At 37.9% G+C, this 27,681-nt stretch overlaps 1 long non-coding RNA gene across 7 annotated transcripts; it reads left to right on the top strand.

Moving 5' to 3' along the window:
- Positions 1-4,154: 4,154 nt before the first annotated feature.
- LOC104247230 (uncharacterized) lies at positions 4,155-27,430 on the top strand. 7 transcript variants are annotated; one of them, XR_011401665.1, is made up of 5 exons: positions 4,155-4,313; positions 4,520-4,583; positions 5,380-5,471; positions 5,889-5,932; positions 27,079-27,430. It is a non-coding gene; the product is annotated as an uncharacterized lncRNA (long non-coding RNA). The 7 variants fall into 7 exon arrangements; XR_011401664.1 differs by having other exon boundaries at positions 27,096-27,430; XR_011401667.1 differs by lacking the exon at positions 27,079-27,430 and adding an exon at positions 20,798-20,856.
- The last annotated feature ends 251 nt before the right edge of the window (positions 27,431-27,681 follow it).

Below are 27,681 nucleotides of genomic sequence, written 5' to 3' on the forward strand. Positions count from 1 at the left end.
AAAAACCCCTCTTCACTTTCAATTTCTTTCTTCTCCAAAGTTCCAATTCCCCAATTCTCTCAAGAAATCAACGATAATGACAAACCCACAAGACAAACCTGGATTCCTCCACCACCCACTCCCTCTAATTCATCTACCCCTCCTCCACCTAGCACGTCTCCCAAACCCAGGCTGAGAAGGGTAAAAACGCTTGCTCGAAAAACAGTAGCTTCTGGGGGGTTTTCAAAGAAATTGAATGAGAAATTAAAGGCAAGCCAGGTCCAAAACTCTGACTCTAACTCTGATTCTGAGTTATACAGATCTGCTAGTGAGGGGGAATGACCTGGGTCTTCTGACTCGGAGAAGGCTCAAGAATCCTCTTCTAAGGTAGGTTCTTCTTTGACTGAGAATTTAGAAAATAGTTTTGTTTTGGTTGGGCCTATCAGAGATGTGGAATTACCTAAGGTAAGATGGGAGTGGAGGTAAAAAGAAATCTGAAAAAGAAAAAAGAAAGAGAGTGAATGTGGTGTCGAGAGGAGAAAAGGGAAAAGAGTGGTTGATCATTCACCCACTACTGATTTATCTGTACCTGCTATTTGTGGGGTTGAACAAGAAAATGTTGAAGAGAGTGGCAAGAAGTCAGGGGGAAGTGGTTCTGGTGAAGCTGCTGAAGGATTAGTTAATCTAAGTGCACAAGTAGATGAACCTGGTTCATCAACTGAAGAGACCCTAGCAAACCTGTTGAAAAAGGTTGGGGCAAGTTATGATCCAAAGAAAAGAAGAACTCCCACACCAAAAACCCCCAGTGCTCCTAGACCCTCCAAGAAAAGAAAAGCTTCATCCCAACAACTACTGAAACTTCCTTGCCAAAGGGAAGAGCCACAAAAAGCAGGGTGAAACGGAGTGAGAGTGATCTACAAAAGGCTCTGGCTGAGAGTAAGAAGAAAAGGATGGATAAAGGAAAAGGGAAGGTTACAGAGTCCATAGAAGTTGTGGAAGTTGAGGAGATGGAACAGGTCCATCAGGAGAAAGTTACAACAGTGGAGGTTCAAACCCCCAAGCCCAAAAAGCCTAATAGCCTATTTGGCCAAGCTGGAGAAATCAGCTTATTTTGAGAAGTGCTTTTGAAAAAAGTACTTTTGGAGAGAATCAGTTTGTGTTTGGCTAATCACTCTGAAAAGCACTTTTGAGAAATAATTTGTGTTTGGCCAAGCTTTTTAGAAAGTGTTTTTAAGTGTCAAATTACGAATAAAGACATGAATAGATTTACTTAATAATTAATATTATAAGTAAATAAATAATATCAAAATTTTGTTATTACATGCAATAATTAAAAAAATAATCCATTTTATTTAAGTAAAATATGAAAATAAAATTAAAAAGTACTTAATTCTTTTAATATAAGTTAAATATATTAAAATTACTTCAACAAATATAAAAACATTCACCATAAAGTCACTATATATTAGAAAGTTTCCTATAATAAGAAGAAATATTTATAAATTAATATCCTAAGTATTAGGTTTAAGGGTTATTTTGGTATATACTATATTTTGTTAAGGGTATTTTAGGTAAGAAGAAAAGCCAAAACTGCTTCTGCTTCTACTTTTGGAAAGAAACTACTTTTTTCTGCTTCTCTAAAACTGCTTCTGCTTCTTCCCAAAAGCACTTTTTCCCTTTGTTTGTTTTTCTTTCCTTTTGATTTTAAAATTCTTCAAAGTTAATTAATTTAAAAAAATCCTAATTAAACCCCAACTTAATTCTAATTAGAAAAAATTAATTCTATTTATATACTAACAAGTTCATGTAATTTAAAAACATTTGTTTGATTTTTTATGTATTAATTCTACCAATTAAAAAGTAATTAATTCCTAAAATAAAAATTAATCCTAAGATGGCATGAAATTAAAATGTGATAATTTTTATGGTTTTCTATAACTTTAAATATTAAATATGCATGAAAATGCAGCTAAATGCAAACAATTAAAAAAAAAATCTTAAAAATCCTATAAAAAAGCAAAATAACAAGAAAAAGTTTATTTTTGTGAATTTTGTAGGAATGTTTTCGCAAAGCAAAAATTACGTTCTCACAATTAGATATTACATTATTTAGATTTTTAGTAAACTACAAATGAGAAAGCTAATTAAATATTGCAATAAAAAAGAATGTATGAAAATAGAAGGATAAAGATAATTTTATGATATTTATATTTTGAATTAATTAAAAAATAAAAGATAAATAAATAACACTCAAAAAAGTTATTGTTAATTTAGACCATTGAAGAATTTTGAACAATATACTATAAGTTTAAAAAAAATAAAAATATTTTCATAGTAAGAAAATATATATCTATGTTATATTAAAAGATAAGTAGTATCAAAATATTAAGTCAATTGACAAGTTAATAAAAAGTCAGATTAGTAAACATATAGTACTAAGTACTTGCTAATTTAATAAAGAATAAATAAGGAACAAAGAATTAATTTGATTACTATATGATGTGTATCCTTTGATTTTGTATATGTTTATGCACACTACATTAAATAATAAAATAACAACTTAGATTTATTAAAATAATATACAATATATTAGATCATAGTTTATTATTATTATTATTATTATTATTATTATTATTATTATTATTAACAAGCAAAGTATTATACCTAAAGCACCTAGAATCACACCTTCTAGGAAGGGTGTTATAAATTCATAGGCCTCCGGCAAAAGAAACTAATTACACAACTGATGAAACAATGAACTACATCTGTAAGCTCTCTTTCAGGATCTAGAACTAATAGTTCCTTGCATCCTACAAAAAAAAAAAAAAATAATAATAAAAAAAAAAATAGGACTCATAAGAACTAAAAATAGAGAAATTTTCATAAATCAATATCTTTTAGTTGTAATTAGCTATCTATAGATACCATTTGTTGTATTACGGATTGTAAATATGTTTTTTGTTGTTATAAAATGTATTAAATACAGTAGCAAAAATAGGCGTGAATCAGGGAAGTCCAACTAATCAGTTGTATTCGAGTGTATTCGACTGTATTCATGGCGTGAAACATGGGATTACAGCTGGACAGATTATTATATTCGAGTGTATTCGACTGTATTCATGGCGTGAAACATGAGATTACAACTGGACAGATTATTGTATTCGACTGTATTCACGGCGTGAAATAGGGGATTACACTGTTTTTAAACGAAAAGAGAATCAATTAACATAATAGACTCCTAATATAACTCAACAAACTCAATTATATCACACAAATTTTGTATTTCCCGTTATAAAAAAGATTCTCAACCGAAAAACACCCCCAAAACATAGCAATCTTCAGAGAAATTATATAATACATATGAATACATAAATTATATTAATTAAAAAAAATATATGAATGCATTCATGGAATATAGCGAGACAGTGAATACAATAAAATACATATAATACAACGGGATATATTGAAATACAATGAAAAAAAGATAATGAATACAATGAAATATATAGAAAACAGCGAGATACATTGAAATACAATAAAAATATTGACAATGAATACAGTGAAATACATGGAAATACAGCGAGATACATTGAAATACATTGAAAAATATTAACAAAAAATTCAAGTTGCTCCGTCCCCAACTCCGTCGTCTTTGTTCAAGAACAACCCTAATATCGTCTCGTTGAAACAGAATCAATATCCAGTAACTAATCCTTACAATTATTGGCTTTCGGAAGTATGTGTCGACCCTTGGTTTCGAAAGCATCGAATTACCTTTCTTTCTTGTACAGAGATGGAGTTTCAACACTTGGTTTCGTTCTTGCTATTCATCTCCTTCATCTTTCCTCTAATTCAAAAATGGAGGAAATCGAAAAATCTGCCAATTGAGAAATTTTATGGCTGATTATTACTCTCTGTGGTCCGTGGAGGCTACCTATTATTGAGAAATTTGAGGGGATATGAAAAATTTGAGGGGATATAAAAAATAATAGAAAGCTTATTTTATGGCTTAATGATAGGAGGTGACCATAAATAAATATTTAGTTATAAAAAATCAAAAAATAGCTATGGAATATAATTTTTTAAAAAGATATTTTTCACCTGTATAGAAAACGATAGTATGGCCGACCGAGGGAAAAATTGACATTTTGCTTGTTCATAAAAATGCTTTCTTATACTGATTATCTCCATGCTCACTCACGTGGCTTCTCTCAAATATAATTCTAGAAGAATCATCTTTTTGTCTCTTTTGTTCCAAGGATGGAAAAACATAGCCACTCTTTCGATTACTCTGAACTCTGAAGTACTTTTTGCGAGTTCTCTTCATATTTCAGGTCAGCTTTATTCTCAATTTTTCCCCAATTTCTTTATTTTCCCCTAATTTCTTTCAGTTCTCTTCAGACTTTTGAATTTCCCGACTGAAAATTATTGTTGATGTCATTATTAATTTGTTTAATTCTCTTTCCAATTTCACGGCTGATGTGAAAGTTTTTCAATTGTCGTCCTCGCATAACTCCAATCTTTTCTTTTATTATTGCAGATTTATTCTTCAAAAAGAAAACAGATTTGTGCCCTTCTCTCGGTTAGCTTCGCCGATGTAGCGTGTAAGTTTGTCATTTTTTTTCCTCTTTGTTTATTTCATTGTTCCGGTTATAATTTTTTTTTATTTTTAGTGGTTATTCGTAACAACTATTTAGATTGGTCATTTATATGGAACAATTTTTTTTTGTGACAGCTCAAAGTGTTGGATAAGATTTGTTCTCAAAAATTCTCCATTTGTGTTTATTATCTTTTTAAATATTTTTTAATGAGCAATTGCTCTTTTAATTCTATATGGCTTCACTTATGTTAAACAAAATTGTTTCGGCAATTCCGAAATTGAGGAAATTTAGTTCTTGAAGAGTGAAAATTTCTTTTTTATTTTAAATTATGAAAGTTTATGTGGATTGATTTACGTAAAAGAAGAGTATTCTGGCAGCTTTGGTGGTGGGAAGATTCAGTTCTTTAAAAATAAAATGTTTATCTAGCTTCTGCTCTTAGTTGTCCGCGTGCACATTGGTTGCTATGTTTGACTGTATATAATTTTACTGTTGTCTTTAGCTTAGCTGTATTTGACTACATATAGTAGAATCAAGGAGTTTCTTTTCTATAGTACTGGATGTTGTCAAATTCGAACTTCATATCCAGATGAGAGAGAAAAGGAATTTTTGTTTCTGGTTTGACATTCAGAGCATAACATCGAATAAACGAATGAAGTCGCGAATGACTTATGCTTGGTTGCACACACTGAATGATTATAATCTTCGATAATATATGTGTATTAACCATGGTGTATCCATAATTTTTAAGTCTGTTGTTGAAAAAAGTGATGCATTTTTCTCCTGCTGTTGTTTTATTCAGATCTAAAGAAGTCTCGAATTCTAAAGTTTAATGTTAAGGGAGAGAGATATCTCGAGAATTCCTTTGCCTGGGAGGAGTTTTATTTATAACTTGTGAGTTTCATCTATTTTATTATCCATTACTTTAAAAACACTTGATTACTGATTAGCAACTTTGGTATGCAATTCTGTAATTTCAACTGATTTTAAATTAATTTTTTTATTTCTCTAATAACACACTTGTCCTTCACATTCCTCCATCTAGAATTCTCTATAGCTCAGTCCTCTAACTAGCTTTCTTTCACGATTACTTTGTTAATTGTCTACCATTACTAATGAGTTCTATCAGCAATCATCTACTATTAGTATTAGACCTTTCTTGCTAACCTTTCCTGTTCCTTCATATCCTTCTTTAGGATTTGCATTTCCTTATCTCTAATCAGATTTCAAACACAGTTCTGTATTTACAATTTGGGATTGTGTGCTACTGCTTGCTGAATATGTGTACTAATTAAAAATACATCATGCAAGATGGAACACTCTTGAGCTTTCGAACTGCTGAATGAGATATTGAGGTATACCACTTTAATTGTTATTCTTTTGAAGGATTTATATGGTTTTTATTTTCTTATTTATTTGTCATCATTAATCAGTTAAAGGTCGATTCTGTACTAATTTTGAGGTATAACCCCTTTGAAGTATTACATTTTTTAAGTTGCAAACATGCGAAATTTAATAATTGCTAATCTAAATTTGATGTATAAACCTCTTTTAGATTTTTGTTTGCATTGCCAACTACTTTGCACATTGATTCCACATCTATGCTCTTAGAGTCATGATCTCCCTTCACCAAATTCTTTGTTTTTCATTGTTTCTCTTTTGATTCTTCTTCCAGACCTCCTCTTGTATGAGGTTTGAAGTTTATCCCATGATCCGAAACGGAAGCTTTTTCACTTTTACTTTCTCTATTTTATTATTTCAACTATTAAAATATTTTCAGGAGTTACATAATATGCTTGATTGGTTGTCAACGTGGCTAAAGATATCTGCTTCCCATTACAGTGATTGAGTTTAGTAATATATCTGTAAACTTCTTTCTTCTCCATTTGAAATTATTGAAAGTAGATAATAATTAGCATGTGTACTGCTGTAACTTCAACTTAGTGGGATCACTTCTGTGAGTAAAGTGCTTCTCTAGCTCACGTTATAAGTACCACTTCTCTCTTGATATCTTGATTATTGAAGTTTATCACCCTGAGAAATCTTTTCTGTCTTAGGTTATAAGTACAACTTTTCTTGTTTGATAGATCTCCTTAGTTCTCAAGTTATCATCTTCTAGAACCTTTTGAAGTTGTAAATTGTAGTCTTATAGACATACTTTGCTATTACCAACTGTCACACCTCCTTTTTCACCCACGCCCGTAGGGGCGTAGAAGGGAGTTTTTCCAATTAAAGGACAATCGAAATGAGATTTATTATTTAATTCAGAGTCGCCACTTAGGAGATTTATGGTGTCCCAAGTCACCGGTTGAATCCCGAATCGAGGAAAAGATTGACTCTGTATTACAGTCCGCGAACCAGAAATCCGAGTAAGGAATTCTATTAACCCGGGAGAAGGTGTTAGGCATTCCCGAGTTCCGGGTTCTAGCACGGTCGCTCAACTGTCATATTCGGCTTAATTATCTGATTTTATACAATTATGAACATATGTTCAGATTTTAACTATTAACCGCTTTTATTATTATCATTATTATTTTAACAGAGAATTGCAACGTGGTGAAAACGTATCTCGAACCACATCACATCAATGTACCCGTGGTTATCGACACATTTCGACTCCGTTGAGATTTGGATCTGGGTCACATAAATGTGCACCCGAGTTTAAGAAAGTAAATTATTAAAGGCGCACCTAAAGCGACTAGCATATCATTATTTTGGATAAGGCCGTGAAATTTTGCTAAATGGCCCATCCCGAGGTCTAAGTAATTTTACCAATACTTATGGAGGGCCCCGCAGCTTGTATTTTTTGGTTTGTTGAGGCTCGTCTCATTCATTATTTTTTAAGGAATTTGCAACGTCGTGGTAATGCATCTCGAATCACGTCACAATCAATGTACCCGTGATTAGCGACACGTTTTGACTTTCGTTGAGATTTGGATTTGGGTCACATAAATGTGCACCCGAGTTTAGGGAGGTAATGTTATTAAAATACGCGCTAAAGAGACTAACGCGTTGTTATTTTGGGGAAGGCCGTGAAATTCGCTAAATAGCCCGTCCCGAATTCTAAATGTTTTATTTTACCCATTCATTGAGGGCCCCGCAACTTGCATTTTTTACTCGGCGAGACCCGTCTCATCATTTTTATTTAAAGGCTGATCCCTAAGCGACTATGATTTTTCTAATTATTCTTGTCTCTAAAAATAAGGGAAAGAAATCCTAATTAATAACGACTATATTTGAGGTCAATGGGTTCACGCTACTTCAGCCAGCTTGGGCCTGAAGCACAGCCCATTTAAATGGACCAAAATCCAGGCACACACGAGAGCAAGCCAGTCTTAAGCTTGAGCCCAGGTTTACATGGGTGTTTAATTAAAACCAAACTTGGGCCTCCTGAAATGCATCGGAGTCCAGCCTATTCGAGATAGGCTGTTAAGCCTTGATCGCTCATTCAAAAATGACTTTCAAGTATTCATGGACAACTTCAAGTTATTCGTATTTCACCATTTACAACAAAGGAAAACGCGATTCACCTATTGATTGATGAAATAACTAACCTTTCTGATTTCAGCTTAAAGCTCAGATTATTTCTACTTATCTTTTGATGAGCTATTGGATACTATTAAGGTGAAAGAAAGCATATATTGAGGATGTTAAATCAATGTTCAAACGATTCAGGGTTTCATGCTAGTTTACTGTTAGTACACATGAGAATTCAAGAACTCGAAGTGATTTCCTATTTCAACTGCCTTCTGATTTTAATAATCAAATTATCAGGCACAAAATTAAACTAGCCAAACTGAAGGATAATTTCAGCTCACATTACTACATGTTCGAGAACTCTATACTAAACATACAAACTAAATTAGCCACAACCAATTTTATTTCACACTCATCGATCTAACCAATTAACAAACTCGAGATCCTTAAGCTGACTGACAGTTAGTTGCAACATATAATTCAGATTAGCCTAAGGAAATCCCACTTAACATTCCACATTATTACAACTCAGTCTATTACTCAAATCAATACCATCTTAATCAACTAGCAACAAGTGATAATTTAAACCACTTAAACTATATCAGACAACATCCAAAGTGCGGAGATATGATAGCAATTTTCATTTCATCTTCAACTTGGAGTTACATGGAAGCAAATCAAGGAAGTGTACCTGGAATTGGAACAGAGATAAAGTAGAAGAAAGATCAGTAGCAGCAGTAATGCGAGCAGCAATACAACATCAATTCACAATAGCAATTTGAAATTCCAAACAGCCACAAACAGAACCAGCTCAGCCCAGAAACATATTTTTCAATCCAGGAAGAGTTCAGAAGTGTTTTGAACCAACAAAATGAATAGATTAACCCAAAACCGATTCGAATAAACCCAAATGACCTTCAAATTGACCCTAGAAACATACCACAGTAACAGAACACTCAAACTGATCCGAGAAGGTTTCGACTGAAACCAAAAGTCTACTGGAAAACTAAGTAGAGAACAACTACTGATTCCAGTAGCTAGCAATCAATTGATTTCTTAAGGACTAGTGAAACTCCCAAGAACTCTCTCTATTTTTTGTAACACTGGCCCTCAAAAGAAAGCCCAGACCAGACTCAAAAGCTTCAAAAAGAACTGATTTTCTGCTCTAAAAAAACCAGCCCCCCTCCCTCTGTCGAAAAAGATCCTCTTAATCTGTCCTCCATGCTTTTATTTATACCACCAAAACTGACCCCCTCCACAGCCCTCTTGAAACACTTAAACTAATACCACCACCATCTTTTGCCCATGATATTCTCTTACAGCCCATTATCCAGTGTCTTGCGTCCAAAGGCATGGGCAGCTTATAATATTCAATTAATTACCAATGCTATTATGTTTCCTAAGCCACTACCACTAGACAAAGTATTAGTTTAATGGTCAATTAAGTACCCTTACGGTCAGACCACTAACACTAAACATTTCAAGCCTTTTAAAAAACCCCAAAATAACCCCTTAACCCCTGTGTATTACTGACATGCCCTAAGCTTCATCGATCTGTTTTCTAAGTTACAAACCTAATAACTGATTTTTAGCTGATCACTAAAGTACTACAGCTATAACCAATTCACAATCAAATTCAAACAATGATTCAATCAAAATTGAAGCAGTACGAATCACATTATTATCAGGTTATTTAATCAGAATTGAAGCATGTAAAACTAACCGACGACACTTATTCAATCGACTACACGAATTACAACACATACAATCAATAGCAAATAAGAATCGAACAGGCACACAGGTGATTCGAATCGTATTGATAGAAACAGGGATTCATAATAAAACTTAACTAATCGATGACACTCATTCAAATCGATTATATGGTTTTATCACATTCATTGACCATGAACAGAAAAAGTTCGACCAAATAAAGGGTCATTGAAGAAGGACAGAATCAATCGTCAAAAGAAATGAAAAGTCAATAAAACTAAACAAAACAAATAAATAGATATAAACACATACAAAATGGAACCAACAAGACAGGAAAAATACCTCAAGAACTCGGACACTAGACGATCCTGACTTGGACTCTGACTCAGACCTTTTTTGAGGTCAAATGGACCTTAATCGAATGTTCTCAACTGAGAACACTTCGACTAAGGTCCATTGGACACCCAAATTCCTTTTTCTTCGGACAAACCTCAACCTTTGGTTTTCTAGGGTTCTTGGGGGTTCGATTTGGGGTTCGAGCGGTTCTGGTGTGATTCGAACCAAACCAACGGTGGTTTGGTGACGAGGGAGGTTAGGGAGATGTCTAGTATGAGTTTGGGGCCGGTTGGGGTAGGTTTAGGTTTTGCTCGAATCTTCGATTGAAGATTCGAGAAGCTGGAGGTTGATTCGAGGCAAGCGGTCAACAAATCCGTAATGAAGGTGGTCAGTGGGTGCCGTGGTATGAGTTTGGGGCTGGTTGGGGTAGTTTCAAGTTTTGCTCGAATCTTCGATTGAAGATTCGAGAAGCTACAGGCCGATTCGAGCAAAACGGGTAAGGGATTCGTGGAGAAGGTGGTTAGGTGCTCTAGGGGTGTTAGTTTCATGGTCATCGGCGTTGTTGCCACCGGCTTTCAGGCGAAGGTGTTTCAGGGCGGCTAGAGTTTGGGGGGGTTGTCTCTGAGAGAGACGATGAACAAGGGATATGGCTTAGGGGGGTGTGAGGTGAGAGGTTGGACTTATATACGGAGGGGGTGGTTTAATCCGGGCCGTTGGATCAAGCACGATCAACGGCCAGGATCAAGGAGATTAACCCATACGGCGTCGTTTGGTTTAAGTAGGGGTCGATTTGAACCGGGTAACGGGTCGGGCCAAGGAGTGGGTAAGGATGGGGTGATCTGGACCGTTGGATCAAGTCGTATCAACGGCCCAGATTCTTCATGCCCGAACGGCGTCGTTCCACCCATCTCCAAGACTGGTTGAATTGGACCGGGTAAAAGGGTATTTGGACTGGGCCTGAACTTTCTTTTAAAATTGGCCCAGTCCGATTTTCTTCTCTTTGTTTTCTTCTTTTTTCTTCTATTTTCTTTTTAATTCCTAAAAACCAAAATTCCTAATTAAATTATAAAATTGACAATTAACTAAAACATTAACTCTTAATAATAGCTATCACACGAAATTAAACATCAAATAAAGATAAAATCACACAATTCGGACATTAAATGCAAAAATGCAAAGTACATATATCTTTTCCATTTTGTAAAACAAACTTGATTGTTTAATTAATTCCTAAAGTGTAAAATTAAATCCTAAATGCACATGCAACACATATTTTTGTATTTTTCTTAATTAAAGTAGAAATAAACATGCACAGACAAAATACAAATAAATCACAAACAACACCAAAACTATTTTATTTTGAATTTTTGGGAGTAGTTCTTGTAGGGCAAAAATCACGTGCTCACATCTGCCCCTCTTTGTCCGAAAACACAAAGAGTTTTCGTGCAAAGATAAAGTGAGTGGATACGAGCGATTTTTGCCCGTTGGAATACTCCGTGTGAAGCATTTTTGAAAAGATTTAACCGGACCTTTGCTTCAAAGGTTTCCTACATATCCCTGGCTAAAGGGAATCAGGTTAATGTAGTTCGGGAAGTTTTGGTAGCTGGGACTACCATGAGACTACCTTTTTGATGTTACTGCTGCTGCATGCTATTGCTACTGCTTTTCGATCTCCCTATTACACCGTGCTAAAAGAAAAACAAGAAGCTAGACTAAACTAGGGATTACAACATCTTATCTATCTTCCAACTTTCTCTTGTAGTCTTCTTTCTGATTTCTGAAATGGGATTCATGCTGGGGGTATTTTTGTTGTAACCCTCCGCATTACTGACTTCTGGCTTGATCTTGAAATGTATTCCTCTGTTCTGCAGGCGGGCTCCTGACTTCAACTTGAATGTGTACTCCTTTGTTCTACAGGCGGGCTCCTGACTCCAATAGCGACTTTGCGAATAAATCAGCCTCTATTCTCCAGGCGGGCTCCTGACTTCAACCGCAACTTTAAAATAAACACCTCCATTCTCCAGGCGGGCACCTGACTTCAACAATGACTTAAAGATATAACAACCCCCGTTCTACAGGCGAGCTCCTGACTTCTTTGACTTAAAATAACCTCCGTTCTACAGGCGGGCTCCTGACCTCAATCTTGAAATTTATTCCTCTGTTCTACAGGCGGGCTCCTGACTTCATCAACTTTAAATATAACAAACTTTGTTCTACAGGCGGGCTCCTGACTTCCAACACAACTTAAAAATATAACACCTCCATTCTCCAGGCGGGCTCCTGACTTCAATAAACAATTTAAAGATAATACAGCCTCCATTCTCCAGGCGTGCTCCTGACTCCAACAGCTTCTTAAAAAGATAACAACCTCCATTTTCCAGGCGGGCTCCTGACTTCAATTACGACTTAAAAGATAACATCTCCATTCTCCAGGCGAGTTCCTGACTTTGACTGCAACTAAAAGATATAATACCTCCATTCTCCAGGCGGGCTCCTGACTTCAACAACAACTTAACAATATAACACCTCCGTTTTACAGGCGGTCTCCCGACTTCAACAGCTTCTTAAAAATATAGTACCTCTATTTTTCAGACAGGCTCCTGACTTCAACAGCTTCTTAAAAACATAACTCCTCTATTTTCCAGGCGGGCTCCTGATTTCAACAATTTCATAAAGACATAAGACCTCCATTTTTCAGGCGGGCCCCTGACTTCAATTTATGACATAAAATGTAACACCTCCGTTCTCCAGGCGGGCTCCTTACTACAACTTGACTTTAAAACATAGCATCTCCATTCTCCAGGCGGGTTCCTCACTTCAACTTAAAATTTAACAACCTCCATTCTACAGGCGGGCTCCTGACTTCAACAACTTCTTAAAAATATAATACCTTTATTTTTCAGGCGGGCTCCTGATTTCTTCAACTTAAAACATACCAACCTCCGTTCTACAGGCGGGCTCCTGACCTCTTCAATTTAAAACATAACAACCTCTGTTCTACAAGCGGGCTCCTGACTCCTTCAACTTGAAACATAGCAACCTCCGTTCTACAGGCGGGCTCCTGACTCCTTCAACTTGAAATATAGCAACCTCCGTTCTACAGGCGGGTTCCTGACTTCATCAACTTAAAATTTAACAACCTCCATTCTACAGGCGGGCTCCTGACTCCTTCAACTTGAAACATAGCAACCTCCGTTCTACAGGCGGGCTCCTGACTCCTTCAACTTGAAATATAGCAACCTCCGTTCTACAGGCGGGTTCCTAACTTCATCAACTTAAAATTTAACAACCTCCATTCTACAAGCGGGCTCCTGACTTCTTCAACCTAAAATATAACAACCTCTGTTCTAACAGGCGGGCTCCTGACTTCAACAACTTCTTAAAAATATAATACCTCTATTTTTCAGGCGGACTCCTGATTTCAACAACTTCTTAAAAATATAACACCTCCGTTCTTCAGGCGGGCTCCTGACTCTACCACTTCTTAAAAATGCGTTTTATTGCTGTTGTTCCTTCCTGCCTCCCGAACCATTTTCCTTCTAACTTGAAATTATCTTCTTTCAGAACTACTTCCTTAAAAACTGGTGTTTCATTCCTCTGAAAACTGCTGGGGATAACACCGGTGTTTTATTCAAAAATATGTTATTTTCCTTCTTCAAAGACTACTTCTTTAAAGCTGGCGCTTTCTTTCCACTGGAACTACTTCCCTCAAAATGGTGTTTTCACTTCTCTGAAACCTGTCGGGGATAACATTGCTGGGGAATTATCTTCCTTCTTTAAGACTAGTTACTTCCCTCCTTTTAACAATGGTGGGGATGACACTGATTCAAAGACCACTACCCTTAAAACTCGGGTTATCTTGCTTCTTCCAAGATTGCTTTCTTTAAAACTTGTATTGCCTTCTCCCGTAAACTGCTGGGGATTCCACCTCCTTCAAAACTTGTGTTATCTTCCATCTTCCCCAAGTGGGTATCTGATTTCAAGAAAATTTTCGCAATGAGAGAAAATTTTCTGCCCCAGTTTGATAATCTTCTTTGTGGCCATGTCTTCCCGCTGTCAATAACATTTCCTTTCCCTGCTTCAAATCAAAGAAAAATTTGTTAGTTTAAAACGTGGTGAGTGGTCGTGCCACTCCTGCTGGGGATGGTGTTTCCCTTTTTCCTTTCCTTGCTTTGCGTTTTATTACAAAACTTGCCGGGGATGATATTATTTGCTGGGGATGATATTCCTATTGGGGATGGTTTTTCTTTTCTCTTCCCTCCCCGCTCTGTGTTGTCCGACCATCGCGGAACTTGGTCGATAATCTGTCGGAGTTGTTCCTGCATCTCGCAAATCTGCTGGGGATCCTCTTGGAATTTGATCCATAACTTTTCAACTGTTGTTTTTCTGTTTTTATCCAACTTCCCTTGGAAATTCGGTCCTCTTGGAATCTAGACCCATTCATCATTTGGTCTTGCGAAAAACTTCTTTTCGCTTTGTCGCCTTATCCTTGGCCCGTCCTATCCACATTGTGTTTTTGTACCATCTTGGCAACTGGTAATAAGCTTTGAAAATCCTTTTCAAAAACAAATTGCTGGGGGAATAAAGTCTTTAGACCAAGAAATGAAAAAAGTGATGATTTCAAAAGATAGAAAAAGAAGAAATCTTTCTGAACAAATGCTGGGGAAAAAGAAAGAAAACAACTTATCTGAATGATATAACCGATCCCAACGACCATGTTGTGCGTTCCGGATTAATCAACCCAGTCTATTTGTATCAATCAATCTTTCGGACGGCCTCATCTTGCTGGAGATAAACAGGCACTCAACTCTTTGCCAAATGCGGATCCTTTCCGCCAATCTTGTCTTGTCGCCTCATAGTGCCCTTCGAGGGGTTTTCACTGCTAAGACTCTCTCATTTCTCTCAACTCCCGTCGCCTTATGGTGCCTGTGAAGGTTTTCACCGATAAGACTCTCTCGTTTTATTTCTCTCAACTTACGTCGCCTTATGGTTCCTGTGGAGGTTTTCACCGATAAGACTCTCTCATTTTATGTTATTTTTTCTAGCTGGGGATCGGAGTGTTACCGACATGACTCTCTCTGTTGGGGATTCTTTCGGCTACCAATTCATTTCCAGCTTATGATCCTCTTCTCCGCTGGGGATCAGAGTGTTATTCCCGACTTTTGTTTGCATGACTTGGCACTTCTCGGATACTGATCGGGAGGTCTTTTTTGGACATCAATATGGGTTTTTGTGTATGGCTAAAAGAAAAAGGGTAAAAGGTTCAAAATAATTTTGATGGGTAAAACATTACACCTCTTGGAATCAACTTTCTTTCCCAAAATTATAAACACAACTTCAGCCCCAGTTTTTCTTGCTTGGGGATTTTTTTTGTTCTTTTGTTACACTATGACCGAGCCGTGAGGCACCTACGTATCCTTCTTTGAGGAATCATGTCAAATCTAGTTCCCAATTTCTTTGTTTTTCTTGTGACTTTTCTTTTGTCTTTATTATCATTATTTTTCTCTTCTCTTTTTCTTTTATTTTCATTACTGATTCCAAAAGAGGGGTATGAAAGAATAAATAAGGCTCAAAAGGGGAAGCAAAAGTTAAAGTGTTTGGATAGAAGAAAGAATTGCCTCCGTCATTTCATTCTCCGATAAATGCCCAGTACAAACAAACAATAATTACAATCAAAAGAAATCATACATAATATCTCTTAACTGCGTCAGAATTGTTAGCCATGTCGACGCATTTCCCTTCGATATTTGTTAAACATAAAGCGCCATGGGACAACACTCTGGTTACAATGAACGACCCTTGCCAATTCGGGGCGAACTTGTCTTTTGCTTCGGCCTGATGTGGGAGGATGCGTTTCAGCACTTGTTGGCCCACTTCAAACTTTCGGGGACGCACCTTTTTGTTGTATGCTCTTGCCATTCTCTTTTGATATAACTGGCCATGACACACAGCTGCCAATCTCTTTTCATCGATCAGGTTCAACTGCTCCAAATAGGCTTTGACCCACTCGTCATCATCAATCTCAGCCTCAGCGACAATCCGAAGGGATGGAATTTCAACTTCTGCCGGTATCACTGCTTCAGTTCCGTATACCAACAAATAAGGAGTTGCACCTACTGAAGTACGAACAGCAGTGTGATAACCCAACAATGCAAATGGTAATTTCTCATGCCATTGTCTAGATCCTTCTATCATCTTCCTCAATATCTTCTTTATGTTCTTGTTGGCCGCCTCGACCGCTCCATTCGCCTTGGGATGATATGGTGTGGAATTACGGTGTGTAATCTTGAACTGTTGACACACTTCTTTCATCAAACCGCTGTTAAGATTAACACCATTGTCCGTGATGATCACTTTTGGGATCCCAAATCTACAGATGATATGGGAATGAACGAAATCTACCACCGCCTTCTAGGTTACCGACTTGAAAGTTTTAGCCTCAACCTACTTGGTGAAATAATCGATGGTGACCAGAATGAACCTATGACCGTTAGAAGCTGTCGGCTCAATCGGTCCAATGACATCCATGCCCCATGCAACAAATGGCCATGGTGCTGACATGGTATGCAATTCTGTTGGCGGAGAATGAATCAAATCTCCGTGTATCTGACACTGATGGCATTTTTGCACGAAATTGATACAATCACGCTCCATAGTGAGCCAATAATACCCTACTCGAAGAATCTTCTTCGCCAATACATATCCGCTCATATGTGGCCCACAAACTCCCGCATGTACCTCTGTCATCACTGTCGTGGCTTGACCAGCATCTATACATCTCAACAATCCCAAATCTGGTGTTCTTTTGTATAACACTCCTCCACTGAGGAAAAATCCATTTGCCAATCGCCGAATGGCTCTCTTTTGATCTCCGGTGGCATGCTCCGGGTATATCCCCATCCTGAGGTATTCCTTGACATCATAAAACCACGGCTCGCCATCCATTTCTTCCTCTATCATGTTGCAATAAGCATGCTGATCACGAACCTGGATATGCAATGGGTCAACATGAATTTTGTCTGGGTGGTGCAACATCGATGCTAAAGTGGCCAAAGTATCGGCAACCTCATTATGAACTCTTGGGATGTGTCTGAACTCCACTGATCGAAATCGTTTACTCAAATCAAGCAAGCATTGTCGATATGGTATGAGTTTTAAATCCCTTGTTTCCCATTCACCCTGAATCTAATGCACCAGGAGGTCCGAGTCTCCCAAGACCAAGACGTCCTGGGCATCCATGTCTGCAGCTAACTGTAAGCCCAAAATGCATGCCTCATATTCAGCCATGTTATAGGTACAATAGAAACGTAGTTGTGCCGTAACAGGATAATGATGTCCTATTTTAGAAATAAGTACCGCTCCTACTCCAACTCCTTTCGCATTTGCGGCTCCATTAAAGAAGAGCTTCCAACCTGGTTCCTCAGATAATTCCAACTCATCTACATGCATCATTTCTTCATCCGAAAAATACGTCCTCAAGGGCTCGTATTCTTCATCAACAGGATTCTCGGCCAAGTGATCAGCCAATGCTTGGGCCTTCATGGCCGTCCTCGTCACATAGACGATGTCGAATTCTGTGAGTAATATCTGCCATTTCGCCAATCTCCCTGTGGGCATAGGCTTCTGGAAAAATATACTTCAGTGGATCCAAGCGTGAAATGAGATAAGTAGTATATGATGACAGATAATGCTTCAATTTCTGGGCCACCCAAGTTAGGGCGCAACATGTCTTCTCGAGTTGAGTGTACTTAACCTCATAGCCTGTAAACTTCTTGCTGAGATAATAGATGGCTTGCTCCTTCCTTCCTGTAATGTCGTGTTGCCCCAGTACGCAACCAAACGAATTCTCCAGGACCGTTAGATAAAGAATTAATGGTCTTCCCGGCTCAGGTGGAACCAACACAGGTGAATTTGATAAATATCCTTTGATTTGGTCAAATGCTTCCTGACATTCTGCCGTCCATTCTACCGCAGCATCTTTCTTTGGTAGCCGAAAAATGGGTTCACAAGTTGCTGTGAGTTGAGCAATAAACCTGCTGATATAGTTCAACCTTCCCAACAGACTCATTACTTCTGTCTTGTTCTTCGGCGGTGGCAAATCTTGGATGGATTTGATCTTTGACGGGTCCAACTCAATGCCTAGCCGACTGACGATGAATCCCAACAGCTTTCCAGATGGAACACCAAATGCACATTTGGTCGGGTTGAGCTTAATATCGTACCTTCGAAGTCTTTGGAAAAACTTCCTTAGGTCTGCTACGTGGTATTCCTGATGCTTGGATTTTATGATCACATCGTCCACGTATACCTCAATCTCTTTGTGTATCATGTCATGAAATACAGTAGTCATTGCTCTCATGTACGTTGCCCCAACATTCTTCAAGCCAAAAGGCATTACCCGGTAGCAATAAGTCCCCCACGGCGTAATGAATGCCGTCTTTTTCGCATCTTCTTCATCCATCAGAATCTGATGATACCCAGCATAGCAATCTACAAAAGACCCAATCTCACGTCCGGCACAGTTATCGATCAAGATATGGATGTTGGGTAATGGAAAGTTATCCTTTGGGCTTGCCCTGTTCAGATTGCGGTAATCGACACACACCCTGATCTTCCCATCTTTCTTCGGCACTGACACCACATTAGCCAACCAATCAGGATATCGAGTGACCCGAATAACCTTTGCTTGCAGCTGCTTGGTTACTTCCTCTTTAATCTTCACACTCATGTCTATTTTGAACTTCCTCAATTTCTGCTTGACGGGAAGGCATGCCGGGTTAATGGGCAATTTGTGAACCACTAAATCTGTGCTTAACCCCGGCATGTCATCATACGACCATGCAAAAACGTCTTTGAACTCAATAAGTGCTTTGATTAGTTCTTCCCTGATATTCGGTGCAATGTGGATGCTTATTTTAGTTTCCCTGATATCATCTGCATCCCCTAAATTGATGGCTTCTGTGTCATTTAAGTTGGGCTTGGATTTCTCTTCAAACTGGCTTAACTCTCTGTTTATCTCTTCGAAGGCTTCATCCTCATCGTATTCCGATTCATCATCATAATCGACCTCTTGTACAATTAGTTCGGAATCAGATTGATTTTTTAGACTGGGTTGAAGATCCGTTGTGCATGCCATGTCATGAGAAACAATATAAAGAGAATTGTTCAGAAAGAGAAAAGAAGAAAACAAAGTTAAAACAAAATAAGAAGAAAAAGCTTTCACTTTATTAAAATACGGGATAACAGAGTTTCACACTTTGCCGAATACAAAACAAAACTGGATTACAACCCTGGAATAATCCAAAAAAGACAAGAAAGAAAAATCAGAGCCCACTACCAAGACTCCCTTCGTGTAGGAAGGGGAGTAGCCATCCAATTGTTGATATTGGCCCTAGGCCCTACAAACTGTATATCTGCCCTACTGGAACCTTTTCCAGCTCCTATCACGTTGACGTCGGCGAACAACCTTTCAAAGCCCTCATTCAAATCTCCATCTGGCCTAATCAATGGTCCGATAACTTTTGGGACCGACAACTTTCTGATACCTGCTCTGACAAATGATATAGATAGGCGCGGGATTGGCTTGGGAAGGACCCAGACTCTTTTCCTCAACTTGCGGGCCCGCCTCACATCCGCCATTGTAGGCTTGAACCCCAACCCAAAAGTATCCAGATTTTTGGGCAAAGAAACCGGATGAACAATACCTTGGAGATCAGCTCCTAAACCTTTGCCTGACACCAAGCCCGTTCTTCAACATCTCCGAGGCTACCATGACAGTTGCAGCTGCTATTTTGGGAAGTGGGATGCTTTTTAGTGTGGGCCTTTGGATCTTGTTTGGTAATGATAATCTGCCAGAATGTTCTAACAAACTAACTGGTTCGAAATCTCTGGAAATCAACAAACTAGTTAGCGTTAGAGTTTAACACATATTGCAATTTCACGTTGGGGGATGCAATGTTCCTAGGCAGTTTAACCATTTCTAACATGTCTTTGCTTCGACCGCATGCGTCATTCCGGCTTACTTTGTTTGTGCCTCGTTTAAGTGTTTCTGAAACTTTCTTTATCTCTCTTTTTATTTCTTTCTTTTCCTTTCTTTTATTCACTTTGCCTTTTCTCTTTTTCTTTTTAGTGGTGGTCGAATCTTATGTGGATTGCCTACGTATCATGTCCCCGCATGAATCAGACCGGGCGTAGTTCTGCCACAAGTGCGTAAAATAAAGACACCATTTTTGGATTTTACTAGCAAAACGTTTTATTACAAGGCAAAACATTTTAGAAAGGAAATTGACAGACTTGATACAGACTACAGACTTTATGCCAAAAAGGGAAATACAAACTCCGACGGACAACAGACTCTGAAGACAAGGAAAATACAGACTCAAACTATGAATGTTTTCGAGTTTTGAATTTTGGCGCCCGCAGGGCGTCGTTCGGCCTCGCCGCGGGTTTTGGTGCAAGGCCCCTTTGCAGATCTTTCAAATCTTCCATGATCTGGTGGACATAAATCATTATTGAAGCAAAGAAGGTGGCCCTTCACCACCTAAATCATCCCACCATAGACGCAACTTGAAAGGGATTTTAGTCATTATTGGAAACGGTTCATTTTGCATCGTGCTCATCCTGCACATTTATTAAGGTGATTAAGAAATGAAATTTATTTAACTCAACAAATTGACTATTTTTTTAATTTTTCACAGATTAAAAGGAAGATCCGGCTCCGCACACGGCTTTTCAGCACTTCGGGAATGAAGATTTTAAAGTTGGGTGAGTCAACCGGTCAAAAATCCAAAAATGACTAAAAGTGGTCGTTTAGGCAAAGTCAGCCTTCCGGCGTCCCTTTTGGGAACATTCGGCTATTTTGACAAAACGGCGTCACCCGACTTATTTATGACGAAATTGTTTTTTGACATTTTTTTGTAAATGGGAGGTTGGACCCGATGAGGGTTGCCTACGTATCTCGCACCCTGTGAGAATCAAACCGGCGTAGCTCAGGTAGATAAAACAAACTTCTTTGAAAACAAGACTCTTTTCAATGGCAAATAAAACCATTTCTCATAAACAAAACCCCTTTCTTTTCTTTTTTTCATTTTCTCAAAAATTCGACAAAGTTTCGACGCTATTTGGACATTGATGATTTTTTTTCAAAACAGGCGATTAGCTACCTCTATCTCTCTTTCCTCAAAGTATTCAAGAGCCGGTCAACATGCAAGTCCGAAACAACAAATGCACAGGTAGCAAGTTGGAAGCATCAGGATGGTCTTTTGTCGCTTTGGTACACTTGTCCTAGACAGACCCAACCCCTGTGGTGAGCCTCCAAAGTTAAATGCACATGATGCAAACAAACGTTCCTACTAGGGATCCGGCATGAAGCTGAGTTATTCTAGGTTCGTAACCTGGGTATTTGTTCTAGACTGTGTACCCGAGCGGACAACTCGAGTCGAGGAGGGGGCTACGTACCGGGGACTCGCGAGATCGTCCGGCTTTGTAACTTGTCCGGCCTCTTTCTTATTTCAAGGTATGACACTAACAGAATAGGGAGTCTCAACTAGCAAGCACATCCCCTGAGGTAAGAAGAGAAGGGTTTCGGCATAGTTTATATACAGTTCAGATAATATCAAAGCGGTAAAAGCAGCATTTAGCACATTAGGCCCAAAACATGTAAAAATCAGATAATAAACAAAGCCAAATATAACAATTTATCTAAGATCGAATTCTGAACCCTGAACCAGGGATTCTGGGTTTATTCTCCCCAGCAGAGTCGCTAGAGCTGTCACACCTCCTTTTTTACCCGCGCCCGCAGGGGCGCAGAAGGGAGTTTTTCCAATTAAAGGACAATCGAAACGGGATTTATTATTTAATTCAGAGTCGCCATTTAGGAGATTTATGGTGTCCCAAGTCACCGGTTGAATCCCGAATCAAGGAAAAGATTGACTCTGTATTACAGTCCGCGAACCAGAAATCCGAGTAAGGAATTCTGTTAACCCGGGAGAAGGTGTTAGGCATTCCCGAGTTCCGTGGTTCTAGCACGGTCACTCAACTGTCATATTCGGCTTAATTATCTGATTTTATACAATTATGAACCTATGTTCAGATTTTAACTATTAACTGCTTTTATTATTATCATTATTATTTTAACAAAGAATTGCAACGTGGTGAAAACGTATCTCGAACCACGTCACATCAATGTACCCGTGGTTATCGACACATTTCGACTTCGTTGAGATTTGGATCTGGGTCACATAAATGTGCACCCGAGTTTATGAAAGTAAATTATTAAAGGCGCACCTAAAGCGACTAGCGTATAATTATTTTGGATAAGGCCGTGAAATTTTGCTAAATGGCTCATCCCGAGGTCTAAGTAATTTTACCAACACGTATGGAGGGCCCCGCAGCTTGTATTTTTTGGTTTGTCGAGGCTCGTCTCATTCATTATTTTTTAAGGAATTTGCAACGTCGTGGTAATGCATCTCGAATCACGTCACAATCAATGTACCCGTGATTAGCGACACGTTTCGACTTTCGTTGAGATTTGGATTTGGGTCACATAAATGTGCACCCGAGTTTAGGGAGGTAATGTTATTAAAATACGCGCCTAAAGAGACTAACGCGTTGTTATTTTGGGGAAGGACGTGAAATTCGCTAAATAGCCCGTCCCGAATTCTAAATGTTTTATTTTAACCATTCATTGAGGGCCCCGCAACTTGCATTTTTTACTCGGCGAGGCCCGTCTCATCATTTTTATTTAAAGGCTGATCCCTAAGCGACTATGATTTTTCTAATTATTCTTGTCTCTAAAAATAAGGGAAAGAAATCCTAATTAATAACGACTATATTTGAGGTCAATGGGTTCACGCTACTTCAGCCAGCTTGGGCCTAAAGCACAACCCGTTTAAATGGACCAAAATCCAGGCACACACGAGAGCAAGCCAGCCTTAGGCTTGAGCCCAGGTTTACACGGGTGTTTAATTAAAACCAAACTTGAGCCGCCTGAAATGCATCGGAGTCCAGCCCATTCGAGATAGGATGTTAAGCCTTGATCGCCCATTCAAAAATGACTTTCAAGTATTCATGGACAGCTTCAAGTTATTCGTATTTCACCATTTACAACAAAGGAAAACGTGATTCACCTATTGATTGATGAAATAACTAACCTTTCTGATTTCAGCTTAAAGCTCAAATTATTTCTACTTATCTTTTAATGAGCTATTGGATACTATTAAGGTGAAAGAAAGCATATATTGAGGATGTTAAATCAATGTTCAAACGATTTAGGGTTTCATGCTAGTTTACTCTCAGTACACATGAGAATTCAAGAACTCGAAGTAATTTCCTATTTCAACTGCCTTCTGATGTTAATAATCAAATTATCAGGCACAAAATTAAACTAGCCAAACTGAAGGATAATTTCAGCTCACATTACTACATGTTCGAGAACTCTATACTAAACATACAAACTAAATTAGCCACATCCAATTTCATTTCACACTCATCGATCTAACCAATTAGCAAACTCGAGATCCTTAAGTTGACTGACAGTTAGTTGCAACATATAATTCAGATTAGCCTAAGGAAATCCCACTTAACATTCCACATTATTACAACTCAGTCTATTACTCAAATCAATACCATCTTAATCAACTAGCAACAAGTGATAATTTAAACCACTTAAACTATATCAGACAACATCCAAAGTGCGGAGATCTGATAGCAATTTTCATTTCAACTTCAACTTGGAGTTACATGGAAGCAAATCAAGGAAGTGTACATGGAATTGGAACAGAGATAAAGTAGAAGAAAGATCAGCAGCATCAGTAATGCGAGCAACAATACAACAACAATTCACAACAACAATTTGAAGTTCCAAACAGCCACAAACAGAACCAGCTCAGCCCATAAATATATTTTTCAATCCAGGAAGAGTTCAGAAATGTTTTGAACCAACAAGATGAATAGATTAACCCAAAATCGATTCGAATAAACCCAAATGACCTTCAAATTGACCCTAGAAACATACTACAGCAACAAAAAACTCAAACTGATCCGAGAAGGTCTCGACTGAAACCAAAAGTCTACTGGAAAACTAAGTAGAGAACAACTACTGATTCCAGTAGATAGCAATCAATTGATTTCTTAAGGACTAGTGAAACTCCCAAGAACTCTCTCTATTTTTTGTAACACTGACCCTCAAAAGAAATCCCAGACCAGACTCAAAAGCTTCAAAAAGAACTGATTTTCTGCTCTAAAAAAACCAGCCCCCTCCCTCTGTCGAAAAAGATCCTCTTAATCTGTCCTCAATGCTTTTATTTATACCACCAAAACTGACCCCCTCTACAGCCCTCTTGAAACACTTAAACTAATATCACCACCATCTTTTGCCCATGATATTCTCTTACAGCCCATTATCCAGTGTCTTGTGTCCAAAGGCATGGGCAGCTTATAATATTCAATTAAATCCCCATGCTATTATGTTTCCTAAGCCACTACCACTAGACAAAGTATTAGTTTAATGGTCAATTAAGTACCCTTACGGTCAGACCACTAACACTAAACATTTCAAGCCTTTTAAAAAACCCCAAAATACCCCCTTAACCCCTGTGTATTACTGACATGCCCTAAGCTTCATCGATCTGTTTTCTAAGTTACAAACCTAATAACTGATTTTTAGCTGATCACTAAAGTACTACAGCTATAACCAATTCACAATCAAATTCAAACAATGATTCAATCAGAATTGAATCAGTACGAATCACATTATTATCAGGTTATTTAATCAGAATTGAAGCATGTAAAACTAACCGACGACACTTATTCAATCGACTACACGAATTACAACACATACAATCAATAGCAAATAAGAATCGAACAGGCACACAGGTGATTCGAATCGTATTGATAGAAACAGGGATTCATAATAAAACTTAACTAATCGATGACACTCATTCAAATCGATTATATGGTTTTATCACATTCATTGACCATGAACAGAAAAAGTTCGACCAAATAAAGGGTCATTGAAGAAGGACAGAATCAATCGTCAAAAGAAATGAAAAGTCAATAAAACTAAACTAAAGAAATAAATAGATATAAACACATACAAAATGGAACCAACAAGACAGGAAAAATACCTCAAGAACTCGGACACTAGACGATCCTGACTTGGACTCTGACTCGGACCTTTTTTGAGGTCGAATGGACCTTAATCGAATGTTCTCAACTGAGAACACTTCGACTAAGGTCCATTGGACACCCAAATTCCTTTTTCTTCGGACAAACCTCAACCTTTGGTTTTCTAGGGTTCTTGGGGGTTCGATTTGGGGTTCGAGCGGTTCTGGTCTGATTCGAACCAAACCAGCGGTGGTTTGGTGACGAGGGAGGTCAGGGAGATGTCTGGTATGAGTTTTGGGCCGGTTGGGGTAGGTTTAGGTTTTGCTCGAATCTTCGATTGAAGATTCGAGAAGCTGGAGGTTGATTCGAGGCAAGCGGTCAACAGATCCGTAACGAGGGTGGTCAGGGGGTGCCGTGGTGTGAGTTTGGGGCTGGTTGGGGTAGTTTCAAGTTTTGCTCGAATCTTCGATTGAAGATTCGAGAAGCTACAGGCTGATTCGAGCAAAACGGGTAAGAGATTCGTGGAGAGGGTGGTTAGGTGCTCTAGGGGTGTTAGTTTCATGGTCATCGGCGTTGTTGCCGCCGGCTTTCAGGTGAAGGTGTTTTAGGGCGGCTAAGGTTTGGGGGGGGGGGTTGTCTCTGAGAGAGATGATGAACAGGGGATATGGCTTGGGGGGGTGTGAGGTGAGAGGTTGGACTTATATACGGAGTGGGTGATTTAATCCTGGCCGTTGGATCAAGCACGATCAACGGCCATGATCAAGGAGATTAACCCATACAACGTCGTTTGGTTTAACTAGGGGTCGGTTTGAACCGGGTAACGGGTCGGGCCAAGGAGTGGGTAAGGATGGGGTGATCTGGACCGTTGGATCAAGTCGTATCAACGACCCAGATTCTTCATGCCCGAACGGCGTCGTTCCACCCGTCTCCAAGACTGGTTGAATTGGACCAGGTAAAAGGGTATTTGGACTGGGCCTGAACTTTCTTTTAAAATTGGCCCAGTCCGATTTTCTTCTCTTGTTTTCTTCTTTTTTCTTCTATTATCTTTTTAATTCCTAAAAACCAAAATTCCTAATTAAATTATAAAATTGACAATTAACTAAAACATTAACTCTTAATAATAGCTATCACTCGAAATTAAACATCAAATAAAGATAAAATCACACAATTCGGACATTAAATGCAAAAATACAAAGTACATATATCTTTTCCATTTTGTAAAACAAACTTGATTGTTTAATTAATTCCTAAAGTGTAAAATTAAATCCTAAATGCACATGCAACACATATTTTTGTATTTTTCTTAATTAAAGTAGAAATAAACATGCACAGACAAAATACAAATAAATCACAAACAACACCAAAACCATTTTATTTTGAATTTTTGGGAGTAGTTCTTATAGGGCAAAAATCACGTGCTCACACCAATATTTACTTATTTCCTTGACACGTATAGCATCTATAATATTTTTAATGTGTTCAAGTTGCCTTTCTTTCTTCCTCCTTGTACTTTTAGATTTATCATTATCTTTTCGTATATTCAGAGCTTATATTTTCTGTTGTTTTTGGATTAGTGTACCATCTTATCTTCTTTTTTTTTCTTTTTTTTTTTATGTTCACTTGCTACATATGAAGGTATAATACAACTTATGTTTCTTCCTTCCTCCCCTTTTTTCCTCCCTATATATACTAATGTACGTATGTAGTTCTTCGATGGAGTGTTATATATGTATTCTGTGCCAGTTTTATGTCATAAGAATAAGATATATACTTCTAAAAGAATGTACCTTCGATATCCCAATCCATATTAGATACAAAGGTTTATGCTCTACTTGTTTATTAAATTAAATTTTTCTTTTTGGTTAACAATTAGCCCACATACATCTGTAGAAATAAGGAATACATCAATGCCAGCTTGGAAGTGGTATTGAGGTGGATCCACGAGCACATTCAGATGATATCTTAAAAGCTTACGATCTATCGAATCAATATCATTGACCAGCTTTCCTCAAAGAGGCTCAAAAGGCTGATTGTTTCCGGACTTGCATTCATGTATTCGAAACTAAGTTTGACATAGCCAAGCAGCGTGAAAGGTCAAGCTCCTAAGATTTGAGGAAAAGAATAGCAAGGAAAGTCAATATTGTTAGGTACTATTTGATATGTGATGCACCAACTCTTTTGATTGTGTCACTTGATAATTAAATAAGGATTCACTTGTTTTGTTGTCTGTTGGTTACTTCCGCAGTTGGATTCCAAATGAATTCTAAAGCATCATTGGAGAATGATAGTCATAGTATGATTACGGTTTGAGCATGTAATCTATCGTGTCAAATTAGTCATTCATGATCAAACAAGGAACCAAAAGCTTAAAGATAGTTTCTAGCATGATTAAGAAAGCTCACATAGTTGTATAAATAAATAAAAGATGTCATAAGTAGAAATACTATTAAATCAAGGTATTAGTAGCTTAAGATTT

This window comes from Nicotiana sylvestris, chromosome 8 (genome assembly GCF_000393655.2).
Source record: "Nicotiana sylvestris chromosome 8, ASM39365v2, whole genome shotgun sequence".
Lineage (NCBI taxonomy): Eukaryota > Viridiplantae > Streptophyta > Magnoliopsida > Solanales > Solanaceae > Nicotiana > Nicotiana sylvestris.